The sequence below is a fragment of the Acipenser ruthenus genome, chromosome 27 (assembly GCF_902713425.1).
Source record: "Acipenser ruthenus chromosome 27, fAciRut3.2 maternal haplotype, whole genome shotgun sequence".
Classification (NCBI taxonomy): Eukaryota; Metazoa; Chordata; class Actinopteri; order Acipenseriformes; family Acipenseridae; genus Acipenser; species Acipenser ruthenus.
The window spans coordinates 9,684,337-9,703,272 of NC_081215.1; the positions used below are offsets into that span (position 1 = coordinate 9,684,337).

General features: G+C 40.5%; 1 long non-coding RNA gene and 1 other non-coding gene across 5 annotated transcripts; one reads left to right on the forward strand and one right to left on the reverse strand.

Moving 5' to 3' along the window:
* The first annotated feature begins 5,591 nt into the window (after window positions 1–5,591).
* LOC131701877 (uncharacterized) lies at window positions 5,592–14,029 on the forward strand. Of its 4 annotated transcripts, none has more exons than XR_009309102.1 (8): window positions 5,595–6,259; window positions 8,653–8,892; window positions 9,054–10,103; window positions 10,752–11,006; window positions 11,549–11,677; window positions 12,197–12,337; window positions 12,660–12,802; window positions 13,254–14,029. It is a non-coding gene; the product is annotated as an uncharacterized LOC131701877 (long non-coding RNA). The 4 variants fall into 4 exon arrangements; XR_009309103.1 differs by having other exon boundaries at window positions 9,057–10,103; XR_009309101.1 differs by having other exon boundaries at window positions 5,610–6,259; window positions 8,653–9,161; window positions 9,924–10,103.
* On the reverse strand, window positions 5,639–5,753 carry LOC131701917 (U5 spliceosomal RNA). Its single transcript, XR_009309153.1, has one exon. It is a non-coding gene; the product is annotated as a U5 spliceosomal RNA (small nuclear RNA).
* Window positions 14,030–18,936: the final 4,907 nt, after the last annotated feature.

Sequence of the window (18,936 nt, forward strand, 5' to 3'; positions counted from 1 at the left end):
CACTTTCTAAAGACAGAGCTCGGCCGTTGCTTTTTTTTAAATTGCCTGGAATATTTATTATAGTAAAGGCGATACAGCGAATGTCACTTTCTAAGCCCCGTCCCTTTTGATAGATGTATGACCCTACGTTCCGTCCCTTTACATCTTTTGATTGATTTATAACCCAAGCCCCGCACCTATTGATTGATTTATGACCATAAGCCCCACCCCTTTCCACGCCTTTTTAATGGTTTATGATCCTTAGGGCCTGCCCCTTTTCCCACACCCTTGAATGATTTATGACATTTAAGCCTGCACCTTTCCCCATTCTGTTGAGTGATTTATGACCCTTAAGCCACGCCCCTTTCCCCACACCTTTTTGAGTGATTTATGACCATTATGTCCCGCCCCCTTTTTCGACATTAACCGGATATCCGTCAAAAATAGCCCACCCCCTAAAAAGGCATCTGTTGTGCCCTAGTTTACATAGAAAAGAAAAAGAGTGTGTGTGTGTATTTTTCTTTTGACCATGTTCGAGTCCCTCCGAAACAATAACCTGGGTTATTGACAAACAGAGAGACCCTAAGCATATTAAAGAGTTTCATCATCAGTAAAAAAATATATATTAAAATATAAATGTAAGGGCAGCTGGCTCTTTGAGAAACCACTACAGATGTAATACTGCTGCCGTCGCAACATGGCGCTGTTGTGCAGATCTGTGCTTAAACTTAATGTATTGAGCTGAAAACTAAACCAAAGGGAGCGGGAAAACAGTGACCGTGTATAACACTGGTACTGGTATGAACAACAGCGCCCATTTACCGTACTAGCAGTACATACTGCAATTCTATTATTACACAACAAAAGGAAGCCCCGCCAAAGCAGGGCATCAAAAAATTAGTTGAAACTCATAAATGTTCCTCTCCACGGAAATCTTTAGTAAAATACTCTTTTATTGAGATTTTACATTTTTTTACATTTACACCCATTCGTTTTTTCATTCATTTTACATTTCTTTTAAAGATGACATTCATGCATACAGACATACATTTTGTTTTAAAAGCATTTAAAATACATTTAAAAACACCAAGACAATTGTGCTTTGTACATGGTTAAAACAGACACAGATTAAAATCAACATGAAAAAAACCTGTGCTGTTTTAAAAGTGACTGGAAAAAAAGAACCATCTATAAAAAACCAGTGCTTGTGAGGGCCGGGGAGTGCTCTCTAAAAAAGTGAACATAAAACTATATTACTAAAACAGGGACAGGGGAAAAGGGACAGTGTGTGGAACAGTGAGTTAAAATTCTAAAATTCTAAAACACTTAAAATGTAACTTTTAATAGTTTACATTAAAAATCTTAAAGATACATAAAACAAAACAAAACAAAATCAAATAAAACATTCAACATAAATCAAATAAAAGTCCATAAAACTGAAACAAAAAGACTACATAAAACCAGGGCACCGTTGAAAAACGGTCATGCCAGCTAAAAAGGGCGGAATGCTGGCATGACAAAATAAATAAAAGGCTTAGCGGTGCCCCGTAGTCCCGCTCCTAGGAGCTAGCGGTTCCAGTTTTTTCCTTTATTCCATCTTCACGTCCTGAAGTCCGGCGATCCTCCACTCCGCGCAGGCCTTGTCCTTCCCGAGGGTCCGGATGTCCAGAATTACAAAGTCCTTGATAAGAGTTTGTGCCCTTCTGGTCGTGGTGATAGTGTCTAGCTCCTGCTTGTGATAGACACAGACGTTACGGCCTTCCCACAGGATCTGCTTGACAACATTGATGACACGCCAAACGCACTTAGCTGTGCTGGTAGTGATTCCTCCCGCAGGCCCATAGAGCACAGTCTCAGCGGTCATCTTGGCCGTGTCAGCAAACCTGTTTAGGAAGACAGAGACAGAGAGCCAGACACTGCCAGCCACATCACACTCCCAGAAGATATGGGCTGGTGTTTCTCTCTTGCGGCACTTTGCATAGGGGCATGTTTCTACTTGGGCTAGTCCCCTCCTGAACATGAACGCTCGAGTGGGGAGTGCACTGTGGACGGTGTTCCATGCTATATCCTTCTGGACATTACTGAGGCAGCTGTGAGACACATTCTCCCAGATTTTTTGGCTTTGGGTGAGGGAGAAAGTAGCTACTTTTTCAATTTCCTGGGAACCGGCAAGATATTTAGTTACAGCCTTGTATTCCCAAGAGGCCAATTTTGCTTTATCTAAGCCCAATTTATATATAGTGTCCCTTAAGGTTCTATAATACAATGGGGGGTCCCAGGAGTACGGCACGGTGTTATCAATAGTGCAGAGGCCCAAGGCCCTGAGACAGGTGGCAAAATAGAAACGATTCATGTAACATACCTTCCTGTCCAGGGCCTGGATGTTCTTGATAGTTTGCGTGAGCCCCTGCATTCGGGTGAGCTGCACAACGTCCGGGACCCCCTTACCTCCCTTCTTGTCGGCTTTACTCAGAGTGGCTCGCTTTACCCTCTCCATCTTGCTGCCCCAGATAAAGCGGTGGATAATGCGGTCCACCACTTTTTTGGTGGTCCTGTCTGGGGGAAAGATTTTTCCTACATAAGAGAGGATGGGGAACAGTATAGACTTGGTTATTAATACTCTACCCGTCATTGTTAAGGATCTTGTGCTCCATCCGCCAATCTTTTTACGGACCTGGTTAATGGCCGCCGTCCAGCTCTGGGCCCCCGAGCTATTGTTCTCGAAAATGAGGCCCAGAATCTTGATTTTGTCCTTTTTGACAGGGTACATGTCCGACAGTTCCCTATCTACCTGCCAATTTTTAGACACGTAGACTTCGCTCTTGGACTTATTAATCACTGCCCCGGTCGCCGTGCAGTACTTCTCAAGGATATTACTAATCCGAGGTACCGACGATGTGTTGGTGCAAATGAGTGACACATCGTCCATATATGCTGTTGTTTTGACCTGGACCCCGTTGGATCCAGGCAGCTGGAAACCAGTTATATTGGTATCCCTACGAATTGCCTGCAGGAGGGGTTCAATGCACACGACATATAGCAGTGGGGATAGTGGGCAACCCTGTCTGACCCCTGACTGGATAGATATTTTACCAGTCAGGTGCCTGTTCACCAAGACTCGGGTACTAATGTTTGTATATATGGTTTTAACCCACTCCCTAAGTCCAGGAGCGAATTTCATCTGGTCCATCACTTTGTACATATATTCATGGCTTACCCTATCGAACGCCTTCTCCTGGTCAAGGTTGAACAGGCAGAGGGGATGGTTCCGTTCTCTAGAATAAGCCAGAATGTCCCTTGTTAACATTATCTTTAGTAAAATACTCTTTTATTGAGATTTTACATTTTTTACATTTACACCCATTCTTTTTTTCATTCATTTTACATTTCTTTTAAAGATGACATTCATGCATACAGACATACATTTTGTTTTAAAAGCATTTAAAATACATTTAAAAACACCAAGACAATTGTGCTTTGTACATGGTTAAAACAGACACAGATTAAAATCAACATGAAAAAAACCTGTGCTGTTTTAAAAGTGACTGGAAAAAAAGAACCATCTATAAAAAACCAGTGCTTGTGAGGGCCGGGGAGTGCTCTCTAAAAAAGTGAACATAAACCTAGATCTAAAACAGGGACAGGGGAAAAGGGACAGTGTATAAACAGTGAGTTAAAATTCTAAAATTTTAAAACACTTAAAATGTAACTTTTAATAGTTTACATTAAAAATCTTAAAGATACATAAAACAAAACAAAACAAAATCAAATAAAACATTCAACGTAAATCAAATAAAAGTCCATAAAACTGAAACAAAAGACTACATAAAACCAGGGCACCGTTGAAAAACGGTCATGCCAGCTAAAAAGGGCGGAATGCTGGCATGACAAAATAAATAAAAGGCTTAGCGGTGCCCCGTAGTCCCGCTCCTAGGAGCTAGCGGTTCCAGTTTTTTCCTTTATTCCATCTTCACGTCCTGAAGTCCGGCGATCCTCCACTCCGCGCAGGCCTTGTCCTTCCCGAGGGTCCGGATGTCCAGAATTACAAAGTCCTTGATAAGAGTTTGTGCCCTTCTGGTCGTGGTGATAGTGTCTAGCTCCTGCTTGTGATAGACACAGACGTTACGGCCTTCCCACAGGATCTGCTTGACAACATTGATGACACGCCAAACGCACTTAGCTGTGCTGGTAGTGATTCCTCCCGCAGGCCCATAGAGCACAGTCTCAGCGGTCATCTTGGCCGTGTCAGCAAACCTGTTTAGGAAGACAGAGACAGAGAGCCAGACACTGCCAGCCACATCACACTCCCAGAAGATATGGGCTGGTGTTTCTCTCTTGCGGCACTTTGCATAGGGGCATGTTTCTACTTGGGCTAGTCCCCTCCTGAACATGAACGCTCGAGTGGGGAGTGCACTGTGGACGGTGTTCCATGCTATATCCTTCTGGACATTACTGAGGCAGCTGTGAGACACATTCTCCCAGATTTTTTGGCTTTGGGTGAGGGAGAAAGTAGCTACTTTTTCAATTTCCTGGGAACCGGCAAGATATTTAGTTACAGCCTTGTATTCCCAGGAGGCCAATTTTGCTTTATCTAAGCCCAATTTATATATAGTGTCCCTTAAGGTTCTATAATACAATGGGGGGTCCCAGGAGTACGGCACGGTGTTATCAATAGTGCAGAGGCCCAAGGCCCTGAGACAGGTGGCAAAATAGAAACGATTCATGTAACATACCTTCCTGTCCAGGGCCTGGATGTTCTTGATAGTTTGCGTGAGCCCCTGCACTCGGGTGAGCTGCACAACGTCCGGGACCCCCTTACCTCCCTTCTTGTCGGCTTTACTCAGGGTGGCTCGCTTTACCCTCTCCATCTTGCTGCCCCAGATAAAGCGGTGGATAATGCGGTCCACCACTTTTTTGGTGGTCCTGTCTGGGGGAAAGATTTTTCCTACATAAGAGAGGATGGGGAACAGTATAGACTTGGTTATTAATACTCTACCCGTCATTGTTAAGGATCTTGTGCTCCATCCGCCAATCTTTTTACGGACCTGGTTAATGGCCGCCGTCCAGCTCTGGGCCCCCGAGCTATTGTTCTCGAAAATGAGGCCCAGAATCTTGATTTTGTCCTTTTTGACAGGGTACATGTCCGACAGTTCCCTATCTACCTGCCAATTTTTAGACACGTAGACTTCGCTCTTGGACTTATTAATCACTGCCCCGGTCGCCGTGCAGTACTTCTCAAGGATATTACTAATCCGAGGTACCGACGATGTGTTGGTGCAAATGAGAAAAAGAGTGTGTGTGTGTATTTTTCTTTTGACCATGTTCGAGTCCCTCCGAAACAATAACCTGGGTTATTGACAAACAGAGAGACCCTAAGCATATTAAAGAGTTTCATCATCAGTAAAAAAATATATATTAAAATATAAATGTAAGGGCAGCTGGCTCTTTGAGAAACCACTACAGATGTAATACTGCTGCCGTCGCAACATGGCGCTGTTGTGCAGATCTGTGCTTAAACTTAATGTATTGAGCTGAAAACTAAACCAAAGGGAGCGGGAAAACAGTGACCGTGTATAACACTGGTACTGGTATGAACAACAGCGCCCATTTACCGTACTAGCAGTACATACTGCAATTCTATTATTACACAACAAAAGGAAGCCCCGCCAAAGCAGGGCATCAAAAAATTAGTTGAAACTCATAAATGTTCCTCTCCACGGAAATCTTTAGTAAAAGGCGAAAGATTTATGCGATCTGAAGAGAAACCAGAGTATGCTAATATCAACGTGCAGTAGACAACCTACTCATATTGTTATTGTAACAAGGGACGGTTAGTTGTTTTTTAAACGAGCATTTTAACGTCTACGTCTTGAGAAAAACAGCCAAAACAGCATACAAGTACTGTATGTTGACATTTAGATTTAAATATGATATTTTAAAAGCATACATTTCATAAGAGGAAATTAGATTCTGCCAAAGTGCATTATGGGTATGCAAATATGATCCAACCCTGCAGCGCGGTTTCCACCCAACAGTATTGCTCAACCCCAAGGTATTCGTTTTCCGTTTCTATTTTTTTGTCCCTCTCTATTTTTAGCCGGTTTCAAGGATTTCCGCCCCGTACAGAGGATCGCCTTCAAAAAGAAGACGAGCGTTCCCACTCCAGCGCCGTGTTGGTGTCACTTACACTCCCAACTTCTGCTGTCTGAAGGAAACCCGACTCCACGGAGCCGACTAGACTCAGCAGAAAGACGAACTGAATGTAGAACCACCTTTCAAGGTACGTTTATGCAAATATTCTGTCAAAATTAAAACGCGTTATTTAATAGTACATATACTGAGCATCACAAGAAACTGATCAGTATTATTACACATTTCATTCGAAAAAAAACAAACAAAAAACGAGGTATATGATGGACATGATGACAAAATGCCTGCTGCTCAGCAAAGGTGGCCACACGCTAGTACTACTAGCCTGTGAATTTCACAGTACCCCCTGTCCCCCCATAACCATACAGTACAATGTCAATTGTTAAACAGCACATTACAATCTTACTGCACCTGCTGTAAAACAGAATGTGTCATTCTAGTGAATTGTATCTAAAGTTTCTTTCGATGCTCAGTATATATCACGATTCTAAAAGCAGATACAAATAAACCCAATGAGAAGGGTCCGTGTACATTCCGGCTAATCGTTTTTGCATTCTAAATCGGAAATCAGAAAACCAGAAAACGACTTTTTCTATTTCGGTTTTTCATAAAAACAAAAATCGACCCGTTTTTCATTTTCCAATTTCTGAGTTTAAATACAAAAACTGATTCAGGCTTGTTTCCCATTTTTCATATTGCTTTAACGAAGTATTCGAAATGGAATGATCTGTAATACAAAATTAAATAATAGACAATTAAAAAAAAAAAAAGTACTAATGCGTGCTCTACTCGTATCGAATGTGTCTCGTTGTTATGGCAGCAGTGTAGCGTAGTGTGGTTAGTGCTCTGGACTCTTGATTGGAGGGTCGTGGGTTCAATCCCAGGTGGGGGGCACTGCTGCTGTACCCTTGAGCAAGGTACTTTACCAAGATTATTCCAGTAAAAACCCAACTGTATACATGGGTAAAATAATGTGATATCTTGTAACAATTGTAAGTCTCCCTGGATAAGGGTGTCTGCTAAGAAATAAATAATAATGCCGTTTTCTGCATCAGTACATTTATATCTATGGCTGGCGATGCACCCCCCAAATGAAACAAATTGGGTATCCGTGAAAGGGGAGCTGTAAACATACGTGAGCGTCCTGGACAAATGTGCTGTGATAATATAATCCAGTTAAGTTTATAAAGTTAATTTATAAAGCAGGATATAAATATGAAGAACCTTACCTGGATTTTTTTCCCTTTATGTGAAGGCTTATTATTTTTAGTATTATTATAATGCACTGTACCTGAGTGATACAAGGATGATTATTATATTAACTTAGTGTAGCCCTACGGCTGTATTGTAATACAGTACTTTGTAACAACTGCTAAATTAATAAATAAATAATGTTGGTAAACAGAACACTTCCACGACAATAAGCACAGGCGCGAAATTATTACATCGTCATAACAGCGGGACACAGAGAGCTGGCCGTGTCTGACCTTTTTTTAAAGGTCTTGAAGGAGCTACATAATTTTTAAGATATTAAATGTTGTGGAGTGTTTTCATGCTGCAGTGGGGGGTTCTTTTGTAACAGAATACGGAGAAGGGTGGGGGTGAATTCTGTTTACAGTTTTGCACTGTATCGCAGTTCCGTCTTTTGTAAGAGCTGCAAACCGCAGGGAGAGAGGACATGTTAGCATCTTGAGCTTGCCATAGGATCACTAAAGGGGGCTGGCACGCTTGGTTGAATAGGTCTGGCCCTCTTCCGATACGTTAGTATATCTATCATTGTTTAAGTGTGTCCCTGTTAGAGAAGCATTAACATATTTTCTGCGAAGTATTGTCTCTCCAGATATCTGCTTGAATAAAGACTACCTTCTGTATCACCGACTCTTGGAGATTGATTTCATTTTCCGTCCCTGCAGTCTGTTATTTATTTTTGTATTAGATTATTCCATTTCGAATACTTCGTTACTAAAAGCAATATGAAAAATGGGAAAACAAGTCTGAATCAGTTTTTGTATTTTAAACTCAGAAATTGGAAAATGAAAAACGGGTCGATTTTTGTTTTTATGAAAAACTGAAATAGAAAAACGAGTCGTTTTCTGGCTTTCCGATTTCCGATTTAGAATGCAAAAACGATTGGCCGGAATGTACACGGACCGAGAAGCTCTATAACAAAAAAAAACGCGATGTAGAGCTTAATGCGGTGTAACCTGTACCTTCGATGTTTTAGACTTTTTATTAAACCACTGTTCTATGCTACTGAAATGTCATCAACCACTATTACTATCATAAAGCTCCCAAAATCCTTTTAGATGCTACTCCTAAGTAAATGTCTGGAATTTAGTTTGGGATTGTTTTGCAGTTAGTGATCCGTTCGGCTTTGTGTTTTGCTTACAGATGCTATACAAAAATAAAACCAATAAAACACCTATGCTGCTTTAGTAGCAGCAAAATACAAGGTTGTGTATCAGTGTTTAAGATGTTCGCTAGATTCACATTTATTACATTTGTGTTCTGTTTTATGTCAAGGTTGTGACAGCAGTTGTGAAGGATTCAGAAGACAGTTATTCGAATCTTATCCCACACTGAGTGAGGGTGGTGGATTTTAACTAATGAAGATTTCAGGATCTATGAGAAGCCAGATCTTGGCTGTTATTCCTTGCCCTAATGAGGGGTACTCAGCAAAATATTTAAGGGACCCAGAAACCCAAATTTGGCTCTGTCATTATCTATGTAAGGCCGCTACAAAGAGGTCTTAATATGGATCAGGTAAGAGCTTATTGTTTTTTTCTTTGATTGTTTCTTAGTGCTGGTAAATTCTTATTATTCATCCATCTTCTTTGGTGGGTTTTCAGGGTTCCACATGTTCATTCAGCTGTAGTGTAACATTGCATTTGCAGTGAATGACGTGTCTGCTGCAATTCATTTAGTAGGTTCCTGGGCTGTCCTTATCCACTGGGCCCCTGATGAAGTGCCTCTTTTGTGAGAAAGACTTTTCCTTCTCAGAAATAAAGTCACAGTGACGGCTGTAGCAGCAGGTATAGTGTTTTTGTTAATGTAATTGGTCATTGTTAAATACAGTACATTAACTATTTTGAAAGGTTTATTTGCAGTAAAATGATGAAATATGCGTATAGTGGTTTTCAGGAAATGTTTATGCTAATGTAGTCTTACAAAAATAAATGTATTGGTCTCGTTAAATGTTTTCAAAATGAATAAAAGCTGATTGGCTGTGTTTTGATGTAATATAATTTAAGTCGTGGTTATAATCATTGTTTTGCTGCACTTCATGGATACATATGTCAAGTTCTTATTACCTGTTGTCATATACCAAAGGAACTTTTTGATGAACATTCTCACAGTGATCTGACAATGTGTTGGTCCTGCATATGCTTGTGATCATTTGTCCTTAATTGTCTTTGTTTTGCTGTGTCTTCTTAGTTAATTACTTCATGTGAAACTTATGGTTTAAAATGTATTGTCTTCAAGGCCTTCATTTCAGAGCACAGACAGTAGTGTAGTGGAAGGAGTAGGTGAGACTCAGAGTTCAGAGGTGCCCACTGCAACAGTAACTTGTGTGCTGCTGAATTCTGATGAGCTGCTACAGGAGTGTATTCCGGATAGACCAAGTGAAATAATAGACAGCAATAGGGATGCAGGAGTAGACAGGGCAGTCTTCGTTGACAGCAGAGAGACTGAGGACGGTTTGTGAATTAAATTATTTGAATTAATTTTATGTGTTGAATGAAATAAGCTGACACCTTTCTGTTTTTCAATGGGTATGTTTTATTTCTTTTCAGAATGTGAAATCATGGCAAATTTGTTCAGGGAGGCTGTATTGAAGCAGCATGGAACTGCTAAACCACTCCATCTAAGAATGGATTTGCGAGACCGCATGGAGAATAGAGAGAGGGACATTTTGTCATTTTATAAAATGTCCAAAGTAGAATGGGCCTGTCCTTTAAAATGCACACTTGAAGGTATTTGAATGGAATTTTACTCACTCTCTTTATTTTTAAGATTTTAATCATGGTTTCATATTTTAATGTTCTGAGTTTTCCATCGGCGATGCAGCTGTGGGTGAAGGAGTGAACAGGTTCTTTTTCTCCACAATTATATCAAAGCTTCAGTTTGGTTTTCATCGTAACTTGCTTTCTATAAAACAGGGTTTTTAAATGATGTTATTTAGAAATGTCAGTTTATATTAATTTGCTCAAGAATATTACAGATCACAATGTATTTGTAATATTCGTCACGTGCTTGTGGAAAAAATCTATATGCTTTATCGGTCATATTTTTACTTTTTATACATCACCAATCTAACAGAATAAGGATAGACTGTATAGTGGAGGCATCCCATGCGCAATGGTTTTAGTTAATTAACTGGCCAAGGACATCACTGTTCAGGTTATTTATTCTAAGAGTACTACAGAAATCATTGTTTGTTTCCATTATTGTTTAGTCTTGCATCTACACACTGTGCTTTAATGTTTACAATTGTGGAAATAACGCCTAGACAGTATGAACTTAGTGAGCAGTGCATGTTTTGTCATCGTCAGAGTTCAATTTTTTGCAGAAAATAAAATGTGATTTGATTCTTATTTATGTTTGATTTCTTCCCTCCTTAGAAATCACTGACAGAACTTTTAATGTTTGAAGGAGAACCTGACCATTTAATTCCCTCCACATCTGAGTTCCTTCTCGAGAGTGACATGTTTCACGTTGCTGGGCGAATGATTGGACATTCTTTCCTGCACAGTGGTCCAAGCTTAGCTGGATTGAGTCCCGCAATTATCCATGTGTTGCTTGGAGGTGCACCAGAAACCGCCAATCTGGAGAGTCACGATTGTCCTGATATTGATGTTCACGAAACTGTCAAATTAGTAAGTAATGTATGCATAATTTCAATGGCTGAAACTTTTATTGTCTGTTCTGTATTCTCTCATTTTCTGTGCCTCTGAAAATTACTAACAAGCACTCTTTTGAACAGAATTGTCCCAAATTCAAGGTTGTAGGCTGGAGACTGAAATGTACTGAAGTGTAAATCACTGATGTAGAGTGGGATGATCTCCGTTCCATGTGAACAACTAAGAATGGAATGTGGAGCTAAGCCTGATTAAGTTTTCTGGGCTTAAACAACTAATACAAGTGTCTTTCATGACATTAAAATAAAGTCAAGCTATTCTAAGGGTTGCATTAGCTAAGGAACTAATGACGTATGATCTAATGCATTAATAATTAACTAATATTGAGTGTGACAGGTTGATTTCTGTGATATCTGCATATATGTAAATGCATACGTTTATATTAATACATTTCTTACTTTGAATATGAACAGTGTTGAAATATCTGCATTACTGTGCTTTGTGTTGTTTTCCATAAGATGGGTGGTTACTGAAGGTGTGTGTATTTGTTTTTATTGTAGAAGGAGTCCAAAGCAGTTCTCAGTGAAGAAGACACAAGCATAATACTGCAATTGGCATTAAGCTGGGATCTTCCAGGGATGGCAGAAGAAAATCGGCATTGGCTAATGGACAAACTCCTCCTTCACGCTGTAAGTAGGTTTGTTTCGTGCATATCCATGTTAGGTTTACTCATTGTACTGGTTAGTTTTGTAATTAATTGATAACCTACAGCAGGGGTGGCCAAACCCAGTCATGGAGAGCCCCTATTCAGCAAATGTGTTCAATAAAAGGGAAACTGTTGTGATTGAGGTCTTGAGGGAATTTTTAATTGAAACGATCACTAAAGGACTTCATTTAACAAATTCACCTGCTTAATTCGTCACATTAAATTCTTCCATGTGTTTTAGACATTGATAATGAAAAGTGACCTATAAAATCCGCTGGATTGGGTTCCTGAGTGGCGCATTCGGTAAAGGCCTCCACTAGGAATGCACGGTGCGCTTTACCACTCTGAGGTTGCTGGTTCGATCCTGTTGTTCCTTTGCCGGCTGGGGATGGGAGTCCACAGGGCTGTTTGACCACCCCTGACCTACAGTTATGCATTTTAAATTGGGTACATTCTTTAGTTTGCTTTTTACTCTATGCTACATTCTTCTTATTTGTGGTAGGTTATTGTAAGAACAACTCGACAGGTTAAACAGCTGAGGAAAGGACTGAAAGAGACATTGGTCTGGCCTCTCCTGAAGGAAAGAAGTGATATTATTCCACTGATGTTTCCAAGGGCCTCTGACACACTATACACCCCCCAGGTGTGTTACATTTTATTACATGTTGTTCCCTAATTAAGTTTTGAATGCCTGTGGCAGTGTGTTACTGTTTCAGTGTTTTGATAATGTGATTTGCTAGTTATATTTCTAATTCTGAAGTTTATATATTTTTTGGTGTAACTGTGAAGCTCATATACTAGTATGTTTTGGTCTACAACATAAAACCCAGCTTGTATAGAGCTTTGAGATGAAGCTTGTTATTGAGCAATTTCAATATTGGAATTGAACAAAAATGGCCAATAAGGTTCAGCAAGAGATCCCCAGCCGTGCATTCATTTATCTATTCATTCTTTTTTTCCTCAAGATGATCCTTGAAAGAATCACCTGGCCACACTGAATGTGGCGGAAGATGATGATGATGATGATGATGATGATGATGATGATGATGACTGTTCTCTTCAGACTAAATGCCGTATCACAGGCTTCTTCAGGACATTCATTGAAACGGTATAATTTAATCTATTAATCATCGCCGTGTATAATTTTATTTTAACCACCCAACTCATTCTTACCTTATACGAGAAGGGACAACTTCTTATTCTTCATCACTCAAAACAGCATTTGCCACCACTTCATATGTAATATTCCTATACAAAGAATACATAAGCTAATGTTCACACTGAAAGGGAATGTAATGAATAAGAATAATCTTGTAGACGAATAACATTTTGATGTCACTACTGTGCTAGTATGATTTTTTTTTTTTACGACTCAGAGCACAAATACAGCCTTCATGTCTTTTATATGCAAGTATTATATGTACATAGGTAGATAATACGTAGCACATTATAATCAACAAAAGTAAAAATATTTGTTACTTTTCAAAAAGCTGACTTGACAGTACTCAAGACCCTGTGAAATTTGAAAAGAGGCATTTATTTATTTTTCACTTTTGTAGCATCACCAAGAGCGCTGATTGATCTCCTCAGATTCTGGGTTGGATGGGAGGTCCTCCCGAAGGAGCTGTCTGTTGAGGTCACAGATACCAAACTGCCCAAAGCATCCACCTGTTTCGAAACCATTAAATTACCCAGACACGACTTTCACTACTCATCATTTGAGGAGGATCTTCTTTCCTGTATACATACTGTGGACACCGGCTTTGGACTTGTCTAATTTAGAATTCCGCCATGAGAAATCTGTTTGAACTCCTTCAGGGGCCAATTAAAATATACAACATAATTGATTTGACAACTAGAAATATAACATGACAAAGTAAAAAAAAAAACATCCAGGTTAATGTTCTGCTATATTATTATTCTTATTATTATTATTATTATTATTATTTATTTCTTAGCAGATGCCATTATCCAGGGCGACTTACAGTTGTAAACAAAAATACATTTAAGGAATCACAGTACAAGTAATAATACAATTATGTAAATACTAAATGTACTAAGAAAGAAATTCAAATGAACGACTGGCAATTTTATTAGGCCATTTTATTATTTTGATTACAATAAATAATGCACTGATTCTCAAAATGTTTCTTTTTTTGGGGGGGGGGAACAACACTTTTTTTTTCTTTTAAAATACTTGCTTATGTTTGTGAAAACATCTGTTAAATATCAACATAAGCACAGGTACTATTGTCATTTATTTAACAAAGTCAGTGCTATGCAGACTCAGTGACAAAAAATACAGCTGTCCCAAACAATAAAAACAATCGTCAAATTTGGATGTCTGTTTCTTTATAATTAATTTTTTTTTGCCAATGTTACGTCCATTTCTCACCCAATTTGTTTTACCTGTCACACTAACAAATTACAGGAACTGTTGAAAAAACAACCACTAATAATATAAAAATCATGATTTACCTTATATACCTTGGTAATATTGTGAGGTATTAGTACTTGCGATTCGGGCTAAAAAGGAGGGGTGGATACAAGAGAGAGACACGGGAAGTAATGTTAAAACTTTACAATGCATTAGTAAGACCTCACCTAGAATATTGTGTTCAGTTCTGGTCACCTTGTTACAAAAAGGATATTGCTGCTCTAGAAAGAGTGCAAAGAAGAGCAACCAGAATTATCCCGGGTTTAAATGGCATGTCGTATGCAGACAGGCTAAAATAATTGAATCTATTCAGTCTTGAACAAAGAAGACTACGCGGCGATCTGATTCAAACATTCAAAAAAATGATACCGCCCACTCGCTTTGACGCGTGCGTAACGAAATGTAAAAAGCAGTCGAAAAGGAAATGCAGTGGCAGAAATGTAAAAGCGAAAGCGCACAGTGAAATGCAAGTAGCAGAAAAGGAACTGTCGTAGCAAAAATGTACGTGTGAAAAGCAAAGTGGCAATAGTGAAATAAGTCAATGAATAAATAAATATATAAACAAATAATAAATGAATAAATGTTGAAATACAAAAATCAACAAATAAATAAATACATGCCCCTTCTTTCCACACAATTGTGTAAGGGACATTTCAGTGCTTTTTCTAAAGACAGAGCGAATGTCACTTTCTAAAGACAGAGCTCGGCCGTTGCTTTTTTTTAAATTGCCTGGAATATTTATTATAGTAAAGGCGATACAGCGAATGTCACTTTCTAAGCCCCGTCCCTTTTGATAGATGTATGACCCTACGTTCCGTCCCTTTACATCTTTTGATTGATTTATAACCCAAGCCCCGCACCTATTGATTGATTTATGACCATAAGCCCCACCCCTTTCCACGCCTTTTTAATGGTTTATGATCCTTAGGGCCTGCCCCTTTTCCCACACCCTTGAATGATTTATGACATTTAAGCCTGCACCTTTCCCCATTCTGTTGAGTGATTTATGACCCTTAAGCCACGCCCCTTTCCCCACACCTTTTTGAGTGATTTATGACCATTATGTCCCGCCCCCTTTTTCGACATTAACCGGATATCCGTCAAAAATAGCCCACCCCCTAAAAAGGCATCTGTTGTGCCCTAGTTTACATAGAAAAGAAAAAGAGTGTGTGTGTGTATTTTTCTTTTGACCATGTTCGAGTCCCTCCGAAACAATAACCTGGGTTATTGACAAACAGAGAGACCCTAAGCATATTAAAGAGTTTCATCATCAGTAAAAAAATATATATTAAAATATAAATGTAAGGGCAGCTGGCTCTTTGAGAAACCACTACAGATGTAATACTGCTGCCGTCGCAACATGGCGCTGTTGTGCAGATCTGTGCTTAAACTTAATGTATTGAGCTGAAAACTAAACCAAAGGGAGCGGGAAAACAGTGACCGTGTATAACACTGGTACTGGTATGAACAACAGCGCCCATTTACCGTACTAGCAGTACATACTGCAATTCTATTATTACACAACAAAAGGAAGCCCCGCCAAAGCAGGGCATCAAAAAATTAGTTGAAACTCATAAATGTTCCTCTCCACGGAAATCTTTAGTAAAATACTCTTTTATTGAGATTTTACATTTTTTTTTTTTTTACATTTACACCCATTCGTTTTTTCATTCATTTTACATTTCTTTTAAAGATGACATTCATGCATACAGACATACATTTTGTTTTAAAAGCATTTAAAATACATTTAAAAACACCAAGACAATTGTGCTTTGTACATGGTTAAAACAGACACAGATTAAAATCAACATGAAAAAAACCTGTGCTGTTTTAAAAGTGACTGGAAAAAAAGAACCATCTATAAAAAACCAGTGCTTGTGAGGGCCGGGGAGTGCTCTCTAAAAAGGTTCAAAAGTGAACATAAAACTAGATCTAAAACAGGGACAGGGGAAAAGGGACAGTGTATAAAACAGTGAGTTAAAATTCTAAAATTTTAAAACACTTAAAATGTAACTTTTAATAGTTAACATTAAAAATCTTTTAGATACATAAAACAAAACAAAACAAAAATCAAATAAAACATTCAAAATAAATCAAATCAAAATCCATAAAACTGAAACAAAAAGACTACATAAAACCAGGGCACCGTTCAAAAACGGTCATGCCAGCTAAAAAGGGCGGAATGCTGGCATGACAAAATAAATAAAAGGCTTAGCGGTGCCCCGTAGTCCCGCTCCTAGGAGCTAGCGGTTCCAGTTTTTTCCTTTATTCCATCTTCACGTCCTGAAGTCCGGCGATCCTCCACTCCGCGCAGGCCTTGTCCTTCCCGAGGATCCGGATGTCCAGAATTACAAAGTCCTTGATAAGAGTTTGTGCCCTTCTGGTCGTGGTGATAGTGTCTAGCTCCTGCTTGTGATAGACACAGACGTTACGGCCTTCCCACAGGATCTGCTTGACAACATTGATGACACGCCAAACGCACTTAGCTGTGCTGGTAGTGATTCCTCCCGCAGGCCCATAGAGCACAGTCTCAGCGGTCATCTTGGCCGTGTCAGCAAACCTGTTTAGGAAGACAGAGACAGAGAGCCAGACACTGCCAGCCACATCACACTCCCAGAAGATATGGGCTGGTGTTTCTCTCTTGCGGCACTTTGCATAGGGGCATGTTTCTACTTGGGCTAGTCCCCTCCTGAACATGAACGCTCGAGTGGGGAGTGCACTGTGGACGGTGTTCCATGCTATATCCTTCTGGACATTACTGAGGCAGCTGTGAGACACATTCTCCCAGATTTTTTGGCTTTGGGTGAGGGAGAAAGTAGCTACTTTTTCAATTTCCTGGGAACCGGCAAGATATTTAGTTACAGCCTTGTATTCCCAGGAGGCCAATTTTGCTTTATCTAAGCCCAATTTATATATAGTGTCCCTTAAGGTTCTATAATACAATGGGGGGTCCCAGGAGTACGGCACGGTGTTATCAATAGTGCAGAGGCCCAAGGCCCTGAGACAGGTGGCAAAATAGAAACGATTCATGTAACATACCTTCCTGTCCAGGGCCTGGATGTTCTTGATAGTTTGCGTGAGCCCCTGCACTCGGGTGAGCTGCACAACGTCCGGGACCCCCTTACCTCCCTTCTTGTCGGCTTTACTCAGAGTGGCTCGCTTTACCCTCTCCATCTTGCTGCCCCAGATAAAGCGGTGGATAATGCGGTCCACCACTTTTTTGGTGGTCCTGTCTGGGGGAAAGATTTTTCCTACATAAGAGAGGATGGGGAACAGTATAGACTTGGTTATTAATACTCTACCCGTCATTGTTAAGGATCTTGTGCTCCATCCGCCAATCTTTTTACGGACCTGGTTAATGGCCGCCGTCCAGCTCTGGGCCCCCGAGCTATTGTTCTCGAAAATGAGGCCCAGAATCTTGATTTTGTCCTTTTTGACAGGGTACATGTCCGACAGTTCCCTATCTACCTGCCAATTTTTAGACACGTAGACTTCGCTCTTGGACTTATTAATCACTGCCCCAGTCGCCGTGCAGTACTTCTCAAGGATATTACTAATCCGAGGTACCGACGATGTGTTGGTGCAAATGAGTGACACATCGTCCATATATGCTGTTGTTTTGACCTGGACCCCGTTGGATCCAGGCAGCTGGAAACCAGTTATATTGGTATCCCTACGAATTGCCTGCAGGAGGGGTTCAATGCACACGACATATAGCAGTGGGGATAGTGGGCAACCCTGTCTGACCCCTGACTGGATAGATATTTTACCAGTCAGGTGCCTGTTCACCAAGACTCGGGTACTAATGTTTGTATATATGGTTTTAACCCACTCCCTAAGTCCAGGAGCGAATTTCATCTGGTCCATCACTTTGTACATATATTCATGGCTTACCCTATCGAACGCCTTCTCCTGGTCAAGGTTGAACAGGCAGAGGGGATGGTTCCGTTCTCTAGAATAAGCCAGAATGTCCCTTGTTAACATTAAAATATCCGTGATGGACCTCCCTGGGACGCCACAAGCCTGGTCAGGGCCAATGACCAAAGGGAGGTGTACTTGTAGCCGGAGCATCAGAGCTTTGGCTAGTATCTTGTAATCCACGCAAAGGAGGCTGATTGGGCGCCAATTCCGTAGATCTTTAACTTCCCCTTTCTTATGAAGGAGAGTAATTACACTCTCCCGCATAGAAGGGCCCAACCGCTTCTCCCTGTAGACCGCTCTGTAGACCTCCGCTAAATGGACTTTTAGCGTGTCCCAAAAAAGATGGTAATACTCACCCGGGATGCCATCTGGACCTGGCGTCTTACCGGTGTTCATGGTCTTAACCGCCTGGGTGAGCTCCTCCAGCGTGAGTTCTGGGTCCTTCTCCTCCTCCTCGTCGTCCCGCACTGAGTCAGGCTCCAACTGGCTCAGGAACCACTCTATCAGGGTGTCATCTGTAGCTTTGATGTTATACAGGTCCCTATAGAAGTTCTCTACCACTTTTTTCACTCCCTCACTATCCTCTACTATCCTCCCCCTGCTGTCGAGCATGGAGGACATCAAGTGCCGCTTCTCCCTCGTTTTCTGGAAGAAGAAGCGAGTACACTTTTCGTCTTCCTCCATTTTTTGCACTTTTGCATTGTGCATGACCTTTCGTTGTTCCTCCCTACAAAGCACTGAAAGATCTAGCTTGGTCTGGGCTATCTCGTCGCTTACAGGGAACCCCCGAAGCTGAAGCAGGCTCAGACGCTGGAGGGCAGCATTCAGGTATTTATATTTGGCCCTCCTTTCTTTTGCTTTCCTCTTGCCTGCTGCTATGAAAT